Source organism: Capra hircus, chromosome 11 (genome assembly GCF_001704415.2).
Source record: "Capra hircus breed San Clemente chromosome 11, ASM170441v1, whole genome shotgun sequence".
Lineage (NCBI taxonomy): Eukaryota > Metazoa > Chordata > Mammalia > Artiodactyla > Bovidae > Capra > Capra hircus.
Window position 1 is genome coordinate 22,355,400 of NC_030818.1, and position 20,577 is coordinate 22,375,976.

The window sequence follows — 20,577 nt, forward strand, 5'->3', positions numbered from 1 at the left end:
AGAGAAGAGAAGGAACATAGAGAAGAGGGAAAGCAAGGTTAACGAGCGGCACTTCCAGACAAACGCCAACTGAGAGACTTCTGGACTGTGAGACTGTCCTTCCAGAAAGGGTGTGGGCTGGGTCTGAGAGACCAGAGAGATCACCCAATGCACAGCGCCCCTGCCCAGGGCCACAGAATTATTTCAGTCAAAACACAGCTCTCATACTGCTGGGTTCATCGTCATTGTGGGAAGCAGAAAAACACAGATCACAATAATAAGAAAAGAAAAATATAAGTAAATATCTTAACCATAGGACTCTCTGAGCTATGCTCTGGAATTCACTCCTGTGATACAAACAAGTAAACCGCATCAAAATATGAACAGAGGCTACCTCTGTTCATAATAGGCATGAGGATCATTTTTGTGAGGATCATTTTGTGAGGCTTTCATTTTGCTTTATTTCCAACCATGACATTTTTATCATAAAATTTTATTAAAATTATATATATATATATATATATATATATATATATATATATATATGGATCACTAAATAAAATATCTTACCTCACCCAATGTCCTAGAGTGAAACTCATTTTCAAGTGAGTCAGATTTTCCACCTAGATCACAAGGGGAAGTTGTGTTTTGTCTCTCTAAAGATGAAGGCCTCTTAAAGTGGGGGTGAGGAGTGATGTTCTGTTTTCTTCCCTCCCAAAGTTGAGTTTCAACTTATACAAAGTACACTCTTTATCCTCCTTGCAAACTCCATGGATATGTCAAGACATTTCAATAAGAATTCTTCCTGCAATTGATCCTTTAGCACTTTTTGCCTTGTTGTCTTATGGTTGTGATTGACAGGCAGGCATGACAAATGCAAATATGCAAATCTCAGCCTCCCCTAAGCCTTGATGACTCTGAAGAGAAATCTAGTGTTACCTTCCAATTAATAAGGGTTTAATCGCTTCCATGTATTACAACTTACTCAGAGCCCCAAAACACGTGTTTGTTCTTGAAAATATCTTTTATTCAGTAACATTGGCCAAGACTATTTCTGACTAAAGGTTTAAAAATGATGAGTTTTCAAAGACACACAGTTTCAATGTCATGCACATTATTTAGTTTTGGTGGAATTTTCCAGGTTTTCTATAAAGATCTCTCTTTTTTTCTTTTTTTGATTATTGATCAAAGCTCTCAAGTTTCATTCAGACCTACACATGCCAAAGAGCACCAGCCTTCTTTTCTCATATGAAAGAGAATAAACGTAGAAGTTGCTTTTAATTCTCTGAATTTCCCAGCCTCTAATGCTAAGTGAGAACAAATGACTGCTTCTGGTTCTAAAGAGCCTCATAACCTCCTCCCTGCTCCTCACCTAAAGAACATCCCCCATAACACTCACATCCCAGTGGCTCACTGCTAAGGAATTGGAACACATGATAGTGTCTTTCTATCTCAGCTTTGTCTTCAAAGACTGAAATAGTAAGGCTAGGTGAGCGCCTGTCAATGACTAAAGCAATATCATTTTTAAAGAGCGGTTAGATATTTGTAAAACTACCAACAGTCTGACAAAAGTCCAGCCACGTATATATATATATATATATATATATATATATATATATATATATATATTATATATATGTATATATATAGTGAACAATTCCTAACTTCCAAAACTATGTTCTGAAATTCACCAATTTACTTTATGTCTATAACCAGCCTGCTCTGACTATATCAGGGTATCTGAACATTCCTCAGTATCCAAAAACATACAAAATATTAGAGAAAGCACAAGAAGATAAAGGAATTGATGATACATGTGTTTTTCATTTTAGAATGAATTTGGTAAGTGAGATCAAATTTATTCTTCAAAAAACTGCCAAACATCTACCTTGTCATCCAAATTATGCATTTTAGGTATTAATTTCCACCTTACTGCCTTATAATCATAAACTATACTTGTACGTAGCTGCTAAAGCCTTCAGCATCATATGATGGTGTGCGGGAAAACGCTGGTGGGCATTAGAAGGGTCCTGCTACTGTCTTTTGTTCCTAATGGCCTCTAATCAAGACACTTCACGGTAGAGTGCATGTTGCAATGCTCTTGCTTATATTACATAGAAACATTTGACTTGTCTTTTTCCATCCTGTATTCCCAACCCATCCCAGATCGCATGCATTATTATAGAATAAAGCATAGTGGAGGTGCTTGGAGTGGTCTTTCTATTAGGGCAAGCATTTGTTTAGAAGGGGCTCCCAGTTTCATTCCCAAAGGGCAACATGACCACTTATTCATAAATAAACAGAAAAAAACAAGTAACAGTGTTTCTGATCCTTGGTGAATTTAATCTGCTATTGCTGTGATAGGTTTATTTTCTACATTCTGAGTAGCTGATCAATGTGAAAAACATAGGGTCTCACCCCACCCATTTATATAATAAACACTTAAAATTGATCAATAGAGTATCTCTAGTCACTGGGATTATAATCCTTAGAAAACGTTTTAGTACTTGATAACTGTGACACTGGAAGATCAACTCTGAAGGAAAAGAAAACAGTACTTCTGCAGGTGCCTGGCAAAGGCACCTAAAACAGATGGGATTTGCATAATGGTATATCATTTCAAAATCATTAGTAATACAATCAATAGTGCCCCTGACAGGAGGAGTCATTAAATCACATATTGATTTTACTCCTCTTGCTCAGTATAGCTATTAATAGGAAACTTGATTATTAAAGGAAAATTCAGTCAATTTAAAGAGGCAAGATAAAGAAATCAATATGAATTAGTCCTCTGAATCAAGAGAGGCAAAAACCAGAAGAGATTGGTAATGTTCATCTTTTGCTTTAGAACAAAACTGTTTCTCCCCCTAGCAAAGGTGCATGCGTGCTAAGTCACTTCAGTCATTTCTGACTCTCTGCAACCTTATGGACTGCAGCTCCCCAGGCTCCTCTGTTCATGGGATTCCCCAGGCAAGAATACTGGAGTGGGTTGCTGTGCCCTCCTCCAGAGAACCTTCCCAACCCAGGGATCGAACCTAAATCTCTTGTGTCTCCTGCATTGGCAGGCAGGTTCTTTATCACTAGCACCACATGGGAAGCCCCTTAACAAAGGCAGAGAGGTGCAACTAACCTACGTAAATTTTAAAGGATCATATCCTTGGCATGTCTTTGGCTCACTTTCCAGAACCTAATGAAAGACTATGGCCACTTCTTTCATCATGGGCGAAGTAAATAAGATGGGGTTGGTTTGGTCAAAACCCCAGTTTCACTTTTAGCTTGATAATCAGCAGAAGCACATCTCTCTCTGCTCCTCACAGTTCTGCAGTGGAAATTAAATCTCAAGGACTGAATGATCTTAGCGGTCCTTCACTTTGCCCCCATTGCCACACCAATCCCATATTCATAGGGCTTTTGCAAAATGCAACAGACTCTCTCTCTCTCTCTGAGCGCATAGATTCATGTTGGCTATACTTTGGTTCTATTTATCAATGGGAAGCAGTCAGATAACTGTTATTCTTTCTTTTTTTGAAGTATAGTTAATCTACAGTGTTATATTAGTTTCAAGTGTACACCAGAGTGATTCACTTATATATATATCATTATACTAGTTTTATTATTTCTTTAAATCAGCAAGTTAACCAAAACAAAACTGAAACAGTTGGGGAGATCCAGCCTTTCACCCAACAACAACACCTGCACTAATTTTACACTGATAAGGAACAAACAGAAAAACTGTGTCATGCAATTTTCAATCACCCTAATCATGATGAAGAAGGTAAGGAGAATTTCTCACTTGATTTTTTTACATCACTCTAAAGTTGAAGAGTATACTATAAAAATTATGTTTTCTGGAAACTAGCAACACAGTTACAAATCTTATGATAGCATTAAAACATTAAATAATTTCTCAGGATGGCCAAAATATTTATGGAGATACATTTTGGTTCCATTTCTAGGAGAAAAAAAAAAAAAAGCATTTGGTTAAGAAAGGTCAAATTATTTAGTGGAAAAATACAGGTCCTTCCTTTGATTTTTGCCTTTCCTTTGATGATACCAAAGCCACATCTATGTTTTATTTCTCAGTCTTTCTCTTATCTGATGGGTTTCAAAGGACCCAAATTCCTTCAAGCATCCTAGTCAGGAGTTCTTATATCAGGGGGTGCCTCAGGCAAACTATGAGAAAGAAGAGAAAGAGATGGTGTTATTAGCAAGAGTCATAAAATGAAATCTCTTCAATATACTAATATCTCATTATTAAGCCAAATTTGAATCAGCCTCTTTTCAAATTTCAGCTTCAATTTGTCCTTCTGTGCTTTCTTCTCCCTAAGACTACTCTTGAAGTTGAGAGAAGTGAGAAAAGATGAGTTGGAGGATGAAAAAGAAGAGAATCTTTCTAAATCCTCATAAAATAGAAAGATTTTACTGAGGATTCCACATATATAGGTGCTGCAATCTCTCTTTAGAAAAGATTTTCTTAAAGATTTAACCTCTCTTTAAATCAGAGGTCAACAAACTGAAGGGCATTTTGCATTAGTTCACCCATCTTTCTAGCAGGCCTGGAAGTAACTTCTACCGTTTAACAATTCACAGAGGAAACAATAACTGAGAAGTAAAGAAACTTCCAAGGTCACAAAGTGAGGCTCCTGTGACCGCATCCACAGACAAGTATCTTTCAGGTACATGACCTACAAGGTCCTTGTTCATTGAGCTGTGCAGTATTTTTATGACCGCTTTAAAAGATCTAAATCATTACCTTGAATTAATACAGAAGTTTATTGTTTAATCTTTATGTTAACAAAGACTGCCTAGATGAGCAGCAATAGATTTTTAATTCTATTTTTAAAAGGAAAGCAGTACATATTATATTGGATGATGGTGTATTAAAAAGTTAAATCCTTGAGGTGATAAAGATCCTATCAGGATTAATTGAAAAATGCCACAAACACATAGGGGCTTCCCAGCTCTGAGGAATACGAGCAGCCAACCAACAGCCTTGGCTTCACCGAGGGGCTTGTTAGAAATGCAGAGTCTTGGAGCCTGCCCCAGATCCACCAAATCAGGTCTGCATTTTATCAAGACCCCCCGAGGACACCAATGCAAGTAAAAGTTTGAGAAGCGCTGATCTAGACAGGAAAAAGTGTTCTTAAGTCTCATAATAAATGAAGAGGCTAGTGATAGTTGGGCTTGTGTTTTGAAACTGTCTGCATATTCGAACTGAAAATCTAAATGCTTAGGCTGGGCCCACTCCAGATCAGTGAGATGACGAGACTCTCCAGTTCAGGGGTCTCAGCATGAATACAGTTTTAAAAAGTTTTCAGGGGATTCTGATAATGTAACTGGGGCTGGGAGCTGACTAATGAAGAATCGGCACGTGTGTCCTGATGCTTAAGAGAATATATTAATAAGGAAAAGGTAGCACTGTGGGGCTTCCCAGGCGGCGCTAACGGTAAAGAACCTGTCAGTACAGGAGATGTAAGAGAAAGGGTTCAGTGCCTGGGTTGGGAAAATCCTCTGGAGGAGGGCATAGCAACCTGCTTAGCATTTTTGCCTGGCAGGCTACAGTCCAGAAGGTCACACAGTCATGCGTGACTGAAGCGACTTGGTGTGCACACACAGGTAGCATTGTGAGGAAGGGAGGCTCAAAGTAAATTTAAGATCTAATTAGAAACCTAGGCTGAAGCATGGGAAAAACATTTACCTTTGTCCTTCACCAGTGTTCTTTTCTGGATTATACAGAGAATGTAAAGTTGTTGTATCTTCCTCTCAGGAAATAGTGGTCTCCACAAGCCCCCAGAATAGTTACGGATGAGAAAACACCTTAAACCTCTGGGAAGCAGAGTTTATACTCATTCACAGTGACTTCCTTCCTAGAGAGATAAGAACTCTGGTGCTAGGTTTTAATACAACAGAGGTTCGTTTGGAGAATAGAAAGACGGTTTCGACGGACACAGAAGATAGGAATGCCTTCTGTGCCTTGTCAGTGCCTCTCTCAGCCTTGAGCCACATCAGTGGAAGGCCACGTCCGTGGAACTGAAAACTTTCTACTTGGAAGCCACCATGCTCAGACTCAAGAAAGAAGTCCCAGGACCAGCCTCATCTGAAGGGCAAAGATCGGGTCATTTCTCTGACCACAGAGTGGTGTCATCAGGTAAGGCAAATCTGCAACTGAATCTCCAGTCCATCTGATGTTAAAAGCTTCAGGCTAAACTCCTGTTACTCAAAACGACAAAAAAATCAACTTAAAATGGGCAAAGGATCGGAACAAACAGTTCTCCAAAGAAGGTAAACCCGTGGCCAGTAAGCACATGAGAAGATACTTAACATCATTTGTCATTAGGAAGATACAGATCAAAACCACAATGAGATACAACTTCAGTCTCATGAAGATAGCTTTAACCAAAAAGACAGATAATCCTAAGTGTTATGGAGAAACAACAAGAACTGGAACTCTCTTACACTGCTGGTGGGAATGTAAAATGATACAGACGCTTTGGAAAAGTCTGGATGTTCCTCAAAAGTTTAAAAATACAGTTGTTATCAGTTCAGTTCAGTTCATATGACCCAGCAATTCTACTCTGAGGTGGAGCTCAAGAGACTGAAGAACATATGTCACACAGAGACTTGTACATGAATGTTCATTGCAGAATTATTAATAATAGCTAAAAGTTGGAAACAAATGTGTGTCAGCTGATGACCAGATAAACAAAATGTGATACATCCACACAGTGGAATATTATTCAGCAATTAAAAGGATCAGAATTCTGATTCATGCTACTAACAGGTAGCATAATACTGCTGCTACTGCTAAGTCGCTTCAGTCGTGTCTGACTCTGTGCAACCCCATAGACGGCAGCCCATCAGGCTCCCCCATCCCTGGGATTCTCCAGGCAAGAACACTGGAGTGGGTTGCCATTTCCTTCTCCAATGCATGAAAGTGAAAAGTGAAAGTGAAGTCGCTCAGTTGCGTCTGACCCTCAGCGACCCCATGGATTGCAGCCTACCAGGCTCCTCCGTCCATGGGATTTTCCAGGCAAGAGTACTGGAGTGGGGTGCCATTGCCCTCTCCGAGGTAGCATAATAACGCCACCCTAAAACATACTGCTGTGGTATACTGACTATTTTGAGCTTGTCACTGGTTTTTAGTCTTTAAGTTGCATCAGACTCTTTGAGACCCATGGACTGTAGCCCACCAGGTTCCTCTGTCCATGGGATTGCCCAGGCAAGGATACTAGAGTGGGTTGCTATTTCTTTCTCCAGGGGATCTTCTCAACCAGGGATCAAACCCACGTCTCCTGCATTGGCAGGTGGGTTCTTTACCGCAGAAGCAGCAGGGGAGCCCATTTTGAGCTGAGAGCACCTAAAAATAGCCAATACAGGGAGACACTTCTCTGAAACCCTATCTGCCTAAAGACAGATGCTTCATCAACCAGGGAAACTGACTCATCACCAGAAAGGAGACTAGAAGTGGACATCACTTATCTCCCATCTTTTTTTCTTAGGGCCCATTCATTTTTTCCTAATAATTATGTACTCTCCCCTAGAAGCTTAAATCCCCCTTCCCATTTCCCTAGGAAGAGAGTATTTAAGATTGCATTTAAGCCACCTCAGAGAATGACTCATTTCTCCCTGGGTATCTCTCATGTACATATGTTAATAAAATCATTTATTTTTCTCTTGCTCATCTGTCTTTTATGACATGCTCTCAGCCAAGAACTCTAAATGGTGGAGGGAAAATTATTTTTCCTCCCCTACACTTTGACATGGATAAAGCTTGTAAACATTAAGCTAGGTGAAAGAAACCAGACATAAAAGTTCAGACATTGTATGATTCTATTTATGTGAAAGTAGAATAGGCAAATCCAGAGAGACAGAAAGTAGATTGGTGGTTGCCTCAGGGCTGAGGGTTGGGGAATGAATGGCAGGTGACTGCTAATGAGCATGGGATTTCATGTGGGGTAATGAAAAACTTCTAAAGTAGATTACAGCCATGGTGGCACATGTCTGAGAATATATTAAAGCCCTCTGAATTGCATGTTAAATCGGTGAATTCTCTGGTATACGAATTGTATTTCAATAAACGTGTTATTACAAAACACAGCAACAACAGAAAACAAGCTTCAGGATAAAATCATGACGTAGAAAAGACTGTTTCTTAGGGTAAGAAAAGGCTGTGAGAATGTTTGGGGTGAATTTTCAGTTAGAAGTTTCACATTTTGTGAGTCTGCCAAACAGGGAGCTAGGGTGCTGCATGGCCATGGGACAGTGAAGACAATTTGCATCAAGGCTGTGTTCTCGCTGCGTCTGCCAGTTCGCTCATCCTTCAATCCATCCCTCTCCCCAGGCAGAATGCTCGCTGCCTCCTCCAGGGTCAAGGGCTATTGATGTCATGCTTTGACAGCATTTCAGGATGTTACCTCGGGCCTGACTTCTTTGGCTGGTTTCTTTCCCTCTAAATATAAAGTCTTCAGGAAAAATCAGAAACAGCATTTCCGTCATAGCATTCATTTAAAAGGAGAGGAAAAAAACTCAATCAAGGATTATGCCTGCTGCCCTTGCAAAGCCAACAGCTCTCTTCACATCACCTAGGGCTTTATCCAGTGCTCTTGTTGGCACTGATTTCACTCTACCAACAAGGAAAGATATGCTTGCTATGGGGTACCTTTGTATCACTTGGCTTAAATTCCTTGCCCATTTTAAGCTTTCCCCCACCCCACCCCACCTTCAACAGTTGATTTTGTGAGTTGCTTAGTGATTTGGAATCAGGCAAAGAAAGGGGCAGTCAGAGAAGACCCACAGATATCTTCTCAACATTTTCCGTAAGTGACACAAATCAATTCTCCCTCCAATTAACATTCCAAATAGGATAAGAACAGACTGCTTTTCGTATTATTTCTAATAATATTTTTACACCCTTTTCAGATTATTGGTGAGGAACTCTTTGCCCTGACTTCACTTGGGAGTTTGTTTAAGTTTCCATTCTAAGCTAGTCACAGAAGAGGGACTAGATCATGACTTAAATTGATTGTTTCCTTTGTTGAACTGTCAAGGGCACCAAGCTAGGAGTCAGATTACCCTGGATTTTTATCTTGACTCTGCCACTTTCTAGCTGAGATCTGTGGACCAGTTCTGACATCCTTCTGACATTTGTATTATTTAGTGTTATGATGATCACATAAATGGTGTCATCATTCATCAATGGCGGATAATAAAACTTCACAGGTGGCTGCAATGAGCAAATAATACAATGCATGCAAAATCATTTTGCAAAGGACTATAACATGTTAGGAAGAGTTATGATTAACAGAAATGGAATGGTTTACTTTATAGTTCTTAACTTTCTCGTTCAACCAGTCACCCAAAGGGGCAGTTGGCAGATGGTAGAGGTGGGTGTCAGAAAATTCTCAATGGAGGGTTTCTCTGGCAGCTCAGTGGTAAATAATCTGCATTAGTTCAGTTCAGTTCAGTCGCTCAGTCATGTCCAACTCTTTGCGACCCCATGAATCGCAGCACGCCAGGCCTCCCTGTCCATCACCAACTCCCGGAATTCACTCAGACTCACATCCATCGAGTCAGTGATGCCATCCAGCCATCTCATCCTCAGTCGTCCCCTTCTCCTCCTGCCCCCAATCCCTCCCAGCATCAAAGTCTTTTCCAATGAGTCAACTCTTCGCATGAGGCGGCCAAAGTACTGGAGTTTCAGCTTTAGCATCATTCCTTCCAAAGAAATCCCAGGGCTGATCTCCCTCAGAATGGACTGGTTGGATCTCCTTACAGTCCAAGGGACTCTCAAGAGTCTTCTCCAACACCACAGTTCAAAAGCATCAATTCTTCGGCACTCAGCTTTCTTCACAGTCCAACTCTCACATCCATACCTGACTCCTGGAAAAACCATAGCCTTGACTAGACAGACCTTAGTTGGCAAAGTAATGTCTCTGCTTTTGGATATGCTATCTGCATATATGCATATAAATATGCATACTAAGTTGCTTCAGTCATGTCCAACTCTTTGTGACACTATGGACTGTCGCCTGCCAGGCTCCTCTGTCCACGGGATTCTCCAGGCAAGAAAAGTAGAGTGGGTTGCCATGTCCTCCTCCAGGAGATCTTCCCGAACCAGTGTTTGAACCTGGGTCTTAAGCACTGCAGGCAGACTCTTTACCACTGAGCTACCTGGAAAGCCATATATGAATGTGTATGTGTCTAAATAACTGATTCATTTTGCTGTACATCTGAAATAAACACAACTTTGTAAATCAACTATAGTTCAATAAAAAGAAAAGAAGTAACTGGTTAGCTCCCTGGTCCTAACAGGTGTCCCCTCACCAGGGTAGCTAGATACACAAAGGGGGCTGAAGTTATACTTTTCCTGGAGCTCCTGCTATGAAGCATAGCCTGGCAAACCTGGATGGGTGCTATTCTTTAATTTAAATAGACTCCAAAGAAGAGAGGTGCTAAAGCAGCTAAACCAAAGTAATTCTCCAGGAGGCCTTGTCATCCCTGCACTGATCTCTTTGCATTATAAAGTGGTGATTGAAATCATTGCTTCAAGCAGAGCAAGGGGCAGAAATAGCTAAAATCCTGTTCTCAGGGGATTCCAGGGCAGTTTCACAGAGCACTGGAGCAGGGTCTTTTCCAGCAGAACCTTGCTCTATTCTATTTTCCTCTGTTTGCTTTTGAATCTGAATGGCAACCGACTCATTTGTTCAGATGCAAAATAGGAACAAGTGTGATTCTTTTTTGATTTCTCTCTTTTTAGCAATCTATTGTTAGCTTCAGGCCTACCTTCCAGTCCCTAGAAGACATGCTGGTTGACCATTTAAAAGAGAGACTGCAGGGATTCTAGAACTGTTGTTTCAATAAATAATAAGCTGAGACTTCTAAAATCCAACTCCTTCCCCCACAAACTTCTATCCTATGATGATAGTTTAATGCGGAAATCTGGAGGTATTAAAAATGCCTATAATTTTGTGATGTATAAAATTTATACTTTCCCATTGTTTTATCCCCTGCATACACTTCAAGGATAAAGTAATAAGGATCCTGAGTTTGTTACCTCCATGTGCACTGGAAACATTGAGACCATTTGTCAATTTAGTTAAAAACAAAGTGGATAAAGCATTGGATACCATGTTGAAATACACCAAAATGGATCTTAGTCTAGTGTTTTGTTTTTAACACTAATGACATTGTGCAAGTTCCATCAGAGAGGGACTTTTAACAAAATGATGGAAGATTCTTACCAACTTTAAACTGATTCCTTAACTTGTTAGGACTGTTTGTAATCTGAGATCTTGACTGAATTCCTTAACAGGAATGAAAAATGTCAACTTCTCTTGAAAAAGTTGTTTTAACAAATTCCTCAAAGTTGAGGATAATGTTAAGAGTACTTTGGGGCATCGAATATCTTTTCTACAAACTGAACACATAAACATCTTAGTTCAGTTTTAGAAACTTCTGTTAAGTCCTCAATTTGCCACTGCCCTTTATAAGAATTTGAAATTAGATGAAATTGGCAGCTGTTGATTTCAAAGACACAGTTGGTTTCCCAACCTTCTCCAAAGCTCTCTTCATCTTGAATTTTTTCAGCATTCCTGGGTTTGTCATTAGACTCTTTCCAGAGATTGTTTATACCTTTGGTCCCTCCTCATTTGTCAAGATTCTTTGCTCAAATTAAAGAGTGTCCCTGGAAAGTAGTGAAAAGATCTCACTCTTAGAACATTACAGGAAAGCAGCTAGAATATGCTGAAAGCATTCTAATCCAAAGAAAGTATAAAAGTGAAAGTTGCTCATTCATGTCTGACTCTTTGTGACCCCATGGACAATACAGTCCACGGAATTCTCCAGGCTAGAATACTGGAGTGGGTACCCTTTCCCTTCTCCAGGGGATCTTCTCAACCCAGGGATCGAACCCAGGTTTCCCACATTGCAGGCGGATTCTTTACCAGCTGGGCCACAAGGGAAACCCAAGAATACTAGAATGGTGGCCTATCCCTTCTCCAGCGGATCTTCCTGACCCAGGAATCAAACCAGGGTCTTCTGCATTGCAGGTGGATTCTTTACCAACTGAGCTATCAGGGAATCCCTATTCGAAAGATGCCAGCTTTAAAAAACAGAATGCCAAGAAATAAAACTAAGTTTTCCTAAGGTCTCTAATTTATATCCTCTCTCTCTTTTTCTTCCTCCCCTCCTTTTCTCCAAAGTCATAGAAGATTGAATGGCAGATCAATTTCTGCATGCATTTGTATAAAATATTCTAAAAGACAGGATACCAGCAATTTCCTTGAATATAACTAAAATAAGTCAATAATTAATGAACTGATGCTAATTTTTATATATCACACGTCTATTCCATCGCTAATGCTTTATTGCTATTTTACATTAGATTAAGCAATCAATCCTTATGTCTTCACACTATTGTGGGGATTCAGAATGAGCCTTCCCACTACTGCACGAGTATTATTTTGAGCTACAAGCAGTCAAGACCCTGTGGATTCAAGAGAAACTACTGTCCTTCCATTAACTACCTAGAAGAATTTGGGGATTTCTCCTAGAAAAAGTTATTCACAGAGATAAATTTTATCTAAGTGACCCTATATGTATGGCAGGGTCAGTATCTAACTATCAACATCTGTTCTGCTTTCAGTCCTGTGAATGATCCTCTTGACCTTGGAAGCCCTAGGCTCCTATCCCATTCCTTAGCTCAGCATGACATACAGACCTTGTTTTACCTTTCTGTCTCTGACCCTCTCATGTAGATCGGATCTCTAGTCCTCTCATGCATGTTGGGTCCCCGTATATATGAAGTTCAGTTCAGTTCAGTCATTCATTCATGTCCGACTCTTTGTGACCCCATGGACTGTAGCATACCAGGCATCCCTGTCTTTTCTCCTGTCAATCTGCCTCACATTAACAACTTAATTCTTAGACCAGCTGGAAGAACCTAGAAGGCACAAGAAATTTTTCTTTCTCCCTATCTATCCTATAAATATGTTTGGATTTTAGTTTTGTCTCACAATGGAGGCCTATGGTTTATAAAAAACTTACCCAGTGGGTATAAGGCTGGCAAGAGGCTGTGTTCAGGTTTCTTTATCCTGAATGTGTCATGAAGCAGGCTCTTCCGAAAGTCTATCAACTATTCCAATGTTAATTTATATCCATAAATAACAGAACTATTAAGGCTAATCATGTCCCTGTAGCATGACTATGGCTCTGAGTGGTTCCACCATACTGGTGGGATAAAACAGCCTCCTAAAATGTCTTAAGAAAGGGACTCAGGTTGCAAAATTCTTACTGTCATTTACTACTGAACCTATGGTTACTTACTCTAAGGGTGCTCTGTAAAGCAGTTATAAAAATGGTATTTATCTCATTTGATTGCTGCAAACAAATTGTGACAACACGTAGAAGATGCTTAACATGGAGACTGGTGTATATGAAGTGCTAAATGAATATTAGCTATGTCTCTTATGACAGAGAGCAATATTGGGTTAAGAACTGGGACTTCTGGGACTGAACTGCCTGTAACTCATGCAAATGAATTAATCTATGCCTTAGTTTCCTCATCAGTAAAAATGGAACAATTACAACTGTATCATGAGGTTGTTCAGGGGACTATATGGGAAAACAGAACAGGGTGTGGCACAGAGAAAGCAGTCAATCAGTGGTGGTTATCATAATTACTGTTACAGAGTCCAAAGAAGAAAGGGACTAGGAACTAAAGTATTTCAGTAAGGCTAATTTACCGATATTAAGAGGGAGGTTTGTAGAAATCAGTAATACAGATTTTTAAGTTAAATCTTCAGTGAATATATTTCCTTTCCCTGATAATATAGGTAAAACTTGATTCTGAACAGACTTCTGACCTTGTTCATGTCAAACACCTTAAATTGGCAGAATGAGCAAGTTGGTACTTCATCGGCTCTTTTTCACTAAATACAATTTAAATAATATAAACTGCTTTCAGATCATTTGTGTGTTATTTGTCTTAAAGTGTTTTTCCTACTTGTTAACGTCATGCTTATTCATTTTGAGAATTTGACAAATGTAGAAATGAAGGAAAAGAAAAATCACCCAAAAGCCTGCCACTAGAGATTACTATCTGACTTTTAAAAATGTTTGCTTTTAGCTTTTAAAATACACAACTGCATAATTTGGACCATATTTTGTGTATATGTATGTGTGGGTGAGTATAAATAAAATTTGGTGTCATGATTTTTCACTTCCCATGACATAAAAAATACAAAAACTCTCCTTTAAAATGGCACAAAATGTTCCATGTCTTCACAATAATGTAATTAACTATATCTTTATAGTTATATCTGATAATGGATTATAATAATAATGGATTGTGGGGCATTCATTTTTTTCTCTCCACTGTATCTAAATAGACTGATCTACATTTTAGGGGAGGGAATAACTAAAACAAGCCAAAAATATTATGAACTTTTGGCATTTTTCTATGGATGAGCTACATAGGATTAGGTCTCTTAGAGCTGAATGTTTATTTTCCCTACATTCCTGTTTATATGCTTGAGCCCTTTCCTGGACTCCTAATATAGACAATAACCTTCTTCTTCCAGTTATTCCTAGTGGTCTTTATTGAAGTTCTTGTCCGAATCCTGTCCTATGGAAAAAAATTTTTTTTTTCTGTGTTTTCCTTCATTTTTATTTTATTTCATTTTTTAGTTTTTAATTTTTTTAATTTTAAAATCTTTAATTTTTACATGTGTTCCCAAAATACATCCCTTTTTAAAAGGAGAAATTCTCTCCTTTGTTAGTCCTAATCATTTAGCTAGTTTTGATGAAAAGTTTTTAAGAATCATCTGCCAGTGTGTTTTCCTAAAAGGCCATTCTGGCTACCTTACTAAGCTTCCACTGCTTTTGTAACAAATAGTTCCTTGAGCTAAATCATTCACAAACACCAACGATTAATCACCCATTCCCAAATTTGTCATCAAAACAGTAGTGGTCATTTTCCACTCGAATTCAGCTCTTGCCTTCCCAAATCCTCTACTTTCCAGTCTTAAAGAAGTTCCTCAAACCTTGGTCATAGAAATCTCCTGGTTCATATTATTACACAGATGAGCAAATTGAGATTCACTGAAATTAGCCAACACCTCAAAATTGGTAGATGCAAGCTTCACTGGTGGCACAGATGATAAAAAATCTGCCTGCAGTGCAGGAGACCCAGGTTCCATCTCTGGGCTAGGAAGATCTCCTGGAGAAGGAAATGGCAACCCACTCCAATATTCTTGTCTTGAGAATCCTATGGACAGAGGAGCCTGGTGAGCTGCAGTTCATGAAGTCACAAAGAGTCAGACACGACTAAGCAACTAACACACACACACACACACACACACACACACACACACACAGCATACTCTAAATCCAAATATGGTACTCCTTTTCTCCACAGTTCTCCTAAGGGTTTTCTTCTTGGGTACTGCTGAAATCTTGATCACCACTCTTCAAAGAAAACCTTTCCTTTCCCATCGCTTCTTAATGAAGTAAAAACTGATGCTGATAACAGAAGGAAATGCATGATATTCTTTATTAACTCACGGCTTTTCTATCATTGTCCATTCTGCTGGTGGATGCTCTACAAATTAAATGGCTCAGATGATGAAAATACAGACTTCCTTTAGTGAGGATGACCGAACAGAGTCATGACCTGGTGAGTCTCTGATGTGAAAAGAATCTACAATATCCACAGAAACACGAAAGAAAGCATAAATAAAAACTAGCCCATAGTCTTATTTGTATCCCAAGTCTTCAGGGCACTATGTTTAGCAGTTATGTGTCTTTGCATTTTTTCTTTCCTTCCCTTCCTTCTTCAGTCAGAGCCATGGTACATTCCTATCAACCATTAGATAAGGAACCTGATGATCTATTTGTACTGAGATAAGAATGGTTGATAATTCTATTTTTTTCCACTTAAAATATACTTTTAATTTTAAAGAGACCCTTATTTGCTTAATTCAAAGGGAGTAATTATGAAAGAAAACAGCTTTGCGGCCATGTGGCAATTCTGTAATTGCTCCGACTAATGTACTTCTATGTGGTGAAATATCTCCTGAGTGTCTAATCACAAACAGGTAAAAATTAAAACTGATATAAATGTTGAATCAAAAGTTTTTACCAGCAAAATATCAAGGGCTTCAATAGGCCCCCTGCTTTCTGCTGATGCTTTCCACTGTGTAGGACACAATAATTCCCTGACTGTGGACTCACATTGAACTTTCCAGAGCAGAACTTATTTGGATGTTTAAATCTTATCTAGGTATTCTATTTAGTTGAATCCTACCCCAAACAGTAACATTTGGAGCTCATATTCCTAACAGAAGGAACCTAAGGCACTTTATAGGTAATCATCACAGAGAAAATCAGCAAGAAGACAATAAAGCTTCTTACTGATAACAGCAATTTAAAGCTTAAAATAAAAATTAACCAAAACTGGAATAGAGTTTACTGGCTTTGAACTGAAAATGTGTTTTGCTTTTTAATTATTTTTCCTTTTATGTTTCTTGTTTATAATGGAATTTTTCCCTGGTTAGACTTTATAGAACCAGAGCAGGTTTACAGAATGCAAATAATGACATTGTTTAACAATATTGAATCAACTAGACCAAACACTGTGAGAAAGTAGTTGGTGAGCAATTCTGGGATTAATTACAAGGATCCTGATGAGCTGCATTTAAGGTGCACAGTGATTATAGGGGAAAATCTGTTAAGTCGGCTTGGCAAAATTTTTGATTTTTGATTTTGTTATGGATTGCATGAAGTTTACAGTTAGTGTTCAAAAACCAAATCCTCGCCATTATATCAGCTTCGATGCAGACATAATCTTCTTATAAGGAAAGGTTATTGTTTTTAGGATTTATGCTATTTTATAAATTCTCTAGAAAGGCTGTACTTTTGTTCAGCAAATTTATAGGCAGAGGGGATATAAGAGACCTAGATTTGCATTTGCAATACAGATTTATAGCTTTGGGCTATAAATATAAATATATAAATACATTTATAGAAACATATAAAGATATGCTTATGTTTATATGTTTAAGCAGCATAACCTTGGTCACATCACTTTCTCTCGATTTCAAACTCATCGACTGCAGAATGAAGTTGATAAGAAAAGTATATGAAATAATGTACATGAAAAAAGTTTTTGCACTTCGAGCACTTTCAAATGTAGGGTGCTAACTTAATCTTCTCGTTTTGCAACTTAGGTCACTTAATTATAATAATTTTATATTATTGCCTCTTCAGTTTCCCTCTAAAATATGTATAGCATATTAATATTCATTTTTGGAAAACAGAAGTTTACTGTGTGAACAGAAAAGCAATAATATCTGACAACTTTCCATGGATCTCATTTCAGAGTGACATTTTATGTTTATATAACTAAAACTTAGAATTTATAGCCACATACACTGTTAATTGCCAGAATATGAAATAATACTTTATTAAATGTTTATTAAGATACTGTCCTACTGGATTTTAACACTTACATTGACTTTAATCATGTAGAATTTGATTTAACTTCTATTAATCATAATCTAGTGCCTGGCATACAGCATATTGTGGTCAGTTGTGTCCACCTCTTTGCAGCCCCACAGACTGTAGCCTGCTAGGCTTCCCTCGTCATGGAGTTTTCCAGGCAAGAAAACTGGAGTGGGTTGCTATGTCCTACTCCAGGGAGTTTTTCTGACTCAGGGATCGAATCTTGCATCTCCTGCATCTGGCAGACAGGTTCTTTACCACTGTGCCACCTGAAACCGGGTAATACTATAAAGCGATAAAAGAGAAATACGAGTGCTTCTCAAAGATAGGACTATGTATCCTGAATAAATTCTACTAATTCACTAGAAGCAAAAATTATCTATTTTTACTATTTAAGCCAGAAAACCCTTAAAGGTTACCTATGGATTCTCCCTTCTTTGTCAACTTCCTGTCCTCATATAACGTTCTTAAGTCCTGAATAATAAGTTATCTTTGAGTTTCTGGAGTCTTCAAAATTCTCTTTATAGTTCTAAGTAAAGGTCTTTCATGAAGTCAGACTTCCTGATACAGATATTAAAAGATTAGTGAGACTGATGTTGGAATTGAAGAGAATCCATTGAAACACAATTCTGGGTTTTCAGAGACCCAATAGTGTAAAACATTTTGGCAAAACCATATACACTCAGCAGCCCTGTCGCCAAGGGCCAGGATAGCCCCAGGTACTATGTATGCATTCCCCACGGCAATGAACATAGTGCCAGAACATGCTGTTTGCTTAAGAGACATTTATAATCGACATAGCTTTTCTTACTGTGCATATTTGTACTTGAGTTTGTGCTGATCCATCAAGGTCTGTTAGATTTCTCAGTAAAATCAGCCCATATATTTTTTAGATGAAAAGATAGGCTTTTTAGCATAGATTTGGCTGTGAGAGTGAGCAAAATTAGAATCATGTATATGATTCAATCTCATAACTTGCCCTTTCCTAGGAAGGGCCAAGTGAACTTATCAGGCACATGTCAGATCCCCACAGCACGTTGTTTTGTCCAGCCATTCCACAAACCTTTATCCGGTATCTAACCATGTGTCAGGCCCATGTTAGGTGACAGGGATAAAAAAAGTAGAATATGAATTCACTGCTTAGAGGAGTGATAGGCATGTAAACTGAAGATGGCCTACCTCCCTAAATGCTAAATATATGTGTGGGCTCCATGCTGTGAGAGCTCAGAGGGTGGGCAACTTCACAAATGGCTGGGATGATTGGCCTAGGTCTTGAAGAAATAGTAGAGTTTTGTGAGGCAGAATGCAATGAAAGGTCAAAGATAAAAACAAACAAAAAAATACATGATGCAAATAACAGAAATGAAAAGGCACACCATGTTTAATAAGGGTGAGGTGCTGTCTGTCCTGTTTCCCAGGCACATTATATGAAGGAAACTTGATGAGCAGTGAATCAAGGAAAGGAGATTGGGATCAGGAGAAATACTGTCATGTGGGCACCATTTCGTAATAAAGACCCATGGGCTGGGCTTTTCAATTGTAACCTTTAGAAAAAAACCAATCCAATTCTGGGATAAAGCTTGTATTGCAGAAGAATAGAAAAAGTGGAGAAGGCCAGGGAGGCCACCAAGGGGAAAGTGCTTTCCCCTGGACTGCCAGATCCTAAAGTCCCTGATGGAATATACAGCCAGGGACCCCTCCAGCAGCATGTTTCCAAAAAGTATTTGGTTCCCAGTTTTCAGTCTAGCTCTGTCAGAGCTGAAGAATAAGAGAGAAATTGCTTTAATTTCTCTTCTGCAACTTCACCTTCCTGAAAACTTCTCTAGGGATTAGAGAAAACAAATTGAAATTCCATGAAATAGTCTCTCTGAGCTCCTTCTTTTGCCTGCAATGATCAATTTCATGTAGCAAGATGGAGGTAGTGAAATGCAAATTCTGCTGAACAAAATATCATCATGTTGAGAAACTGACCTGGTTTTCATGAACAGAAAAATCTAATTATCCACCATCAATTCCGGCTTCAGCACATATTTCATTTTTATCAACTGTGAGTGGTTTTGGCACACTTTATGACAAAATGATATCTAGATGTGTACATTCAGTTTTTAAATGAAAGCATCAAAAACTGAGGTCTCAGGTTAATGAATTATACAGAAAATTGCTATCACATTACATTACCTTATATAGTATTGGCAGGAGGATTGGTGAGAGAATACAACCAAAACGATGAAATGGAAATTTACAGGTTGGGGTGTGGAAAAGGGTAAAAAGAATATCATTCTCCTGATACAGTGAGAGGTCAATGAAAAAAGTGGTTCTTAGACAATTTAGTAGGCTCTGTGTGTGAGTGTGTGTGTGTCTGTGTGTGTGGAGAGTGAAAGGGAGAGAGGAAAAAAAAGAGAACAAAGTGTCTTGAGGTCTATGATGAGAAATAGTAATTTACTATCAGAGGAAATGAGATGTAAAAAGATTGAAAGCATGAATAAAATGACATCTGTTCCTCACAGTTCTTTGTGTTAGGCAGATAGGAACCATGAGGGGATGAAAGCAAAGGAGATAACCAGGGCTCGGCTGCAACAGTTGGTATTATGACTGAGGGCCAGGCCTGATTCATCACAGTGGGATGAAACAGACTGGGAAGGAAGAGACTAGAACACAATCTGCCCACTGGACTAGGGCTGGAGGCTGGGAATAAGGATGGCTGAGCAAAGCCACCAAAGGTGGAGGAGGTTCATTCCAAAGCGGCAAAACACAGCACCCAGAAAGTATGGAGATCTACGCCACTGAGTCAGATGGGCAAGGAGCTGAGTGTTGAGGACCTGAAGATAAAACAACATCAAGAGTTCAAAGGGGACTTTCCTGGTGGTCGCGTGGTTAAGAATCTGTCTGCCAATGCAGGGGATACTGGTTTGATCCCTGCTCCATCTAGAGCCCACGAGCCACAACTACTGAAGCCTGCGGGCCCTAGAGCCTGTGCTCCTCAACAGGAGAAGCCCGTGTACTGTGACTGAAGAGTAGCCCCCACTTGCCGCAACTAGGGAAAGCTGTGCACAGCAACAAAGACCCAGCACAGCCAGGAAATAAACAAAAACTGGAAGA

General features: G+C 39.0%; 1 protein-coding gene across 4 annotated transcripts in view; it reads right to left on the reverse strand.

Annotated features, from left to right (window-relative positions):
- Window positions 1-20,577, reverse strand: part of SLC8A1 (solute carrier family 8 member A1) — a 382,769-nt gene that overhangs the window by 93,587 nt on the left and 268,605 nt on the right. The window lies entirely within an intron of this gene.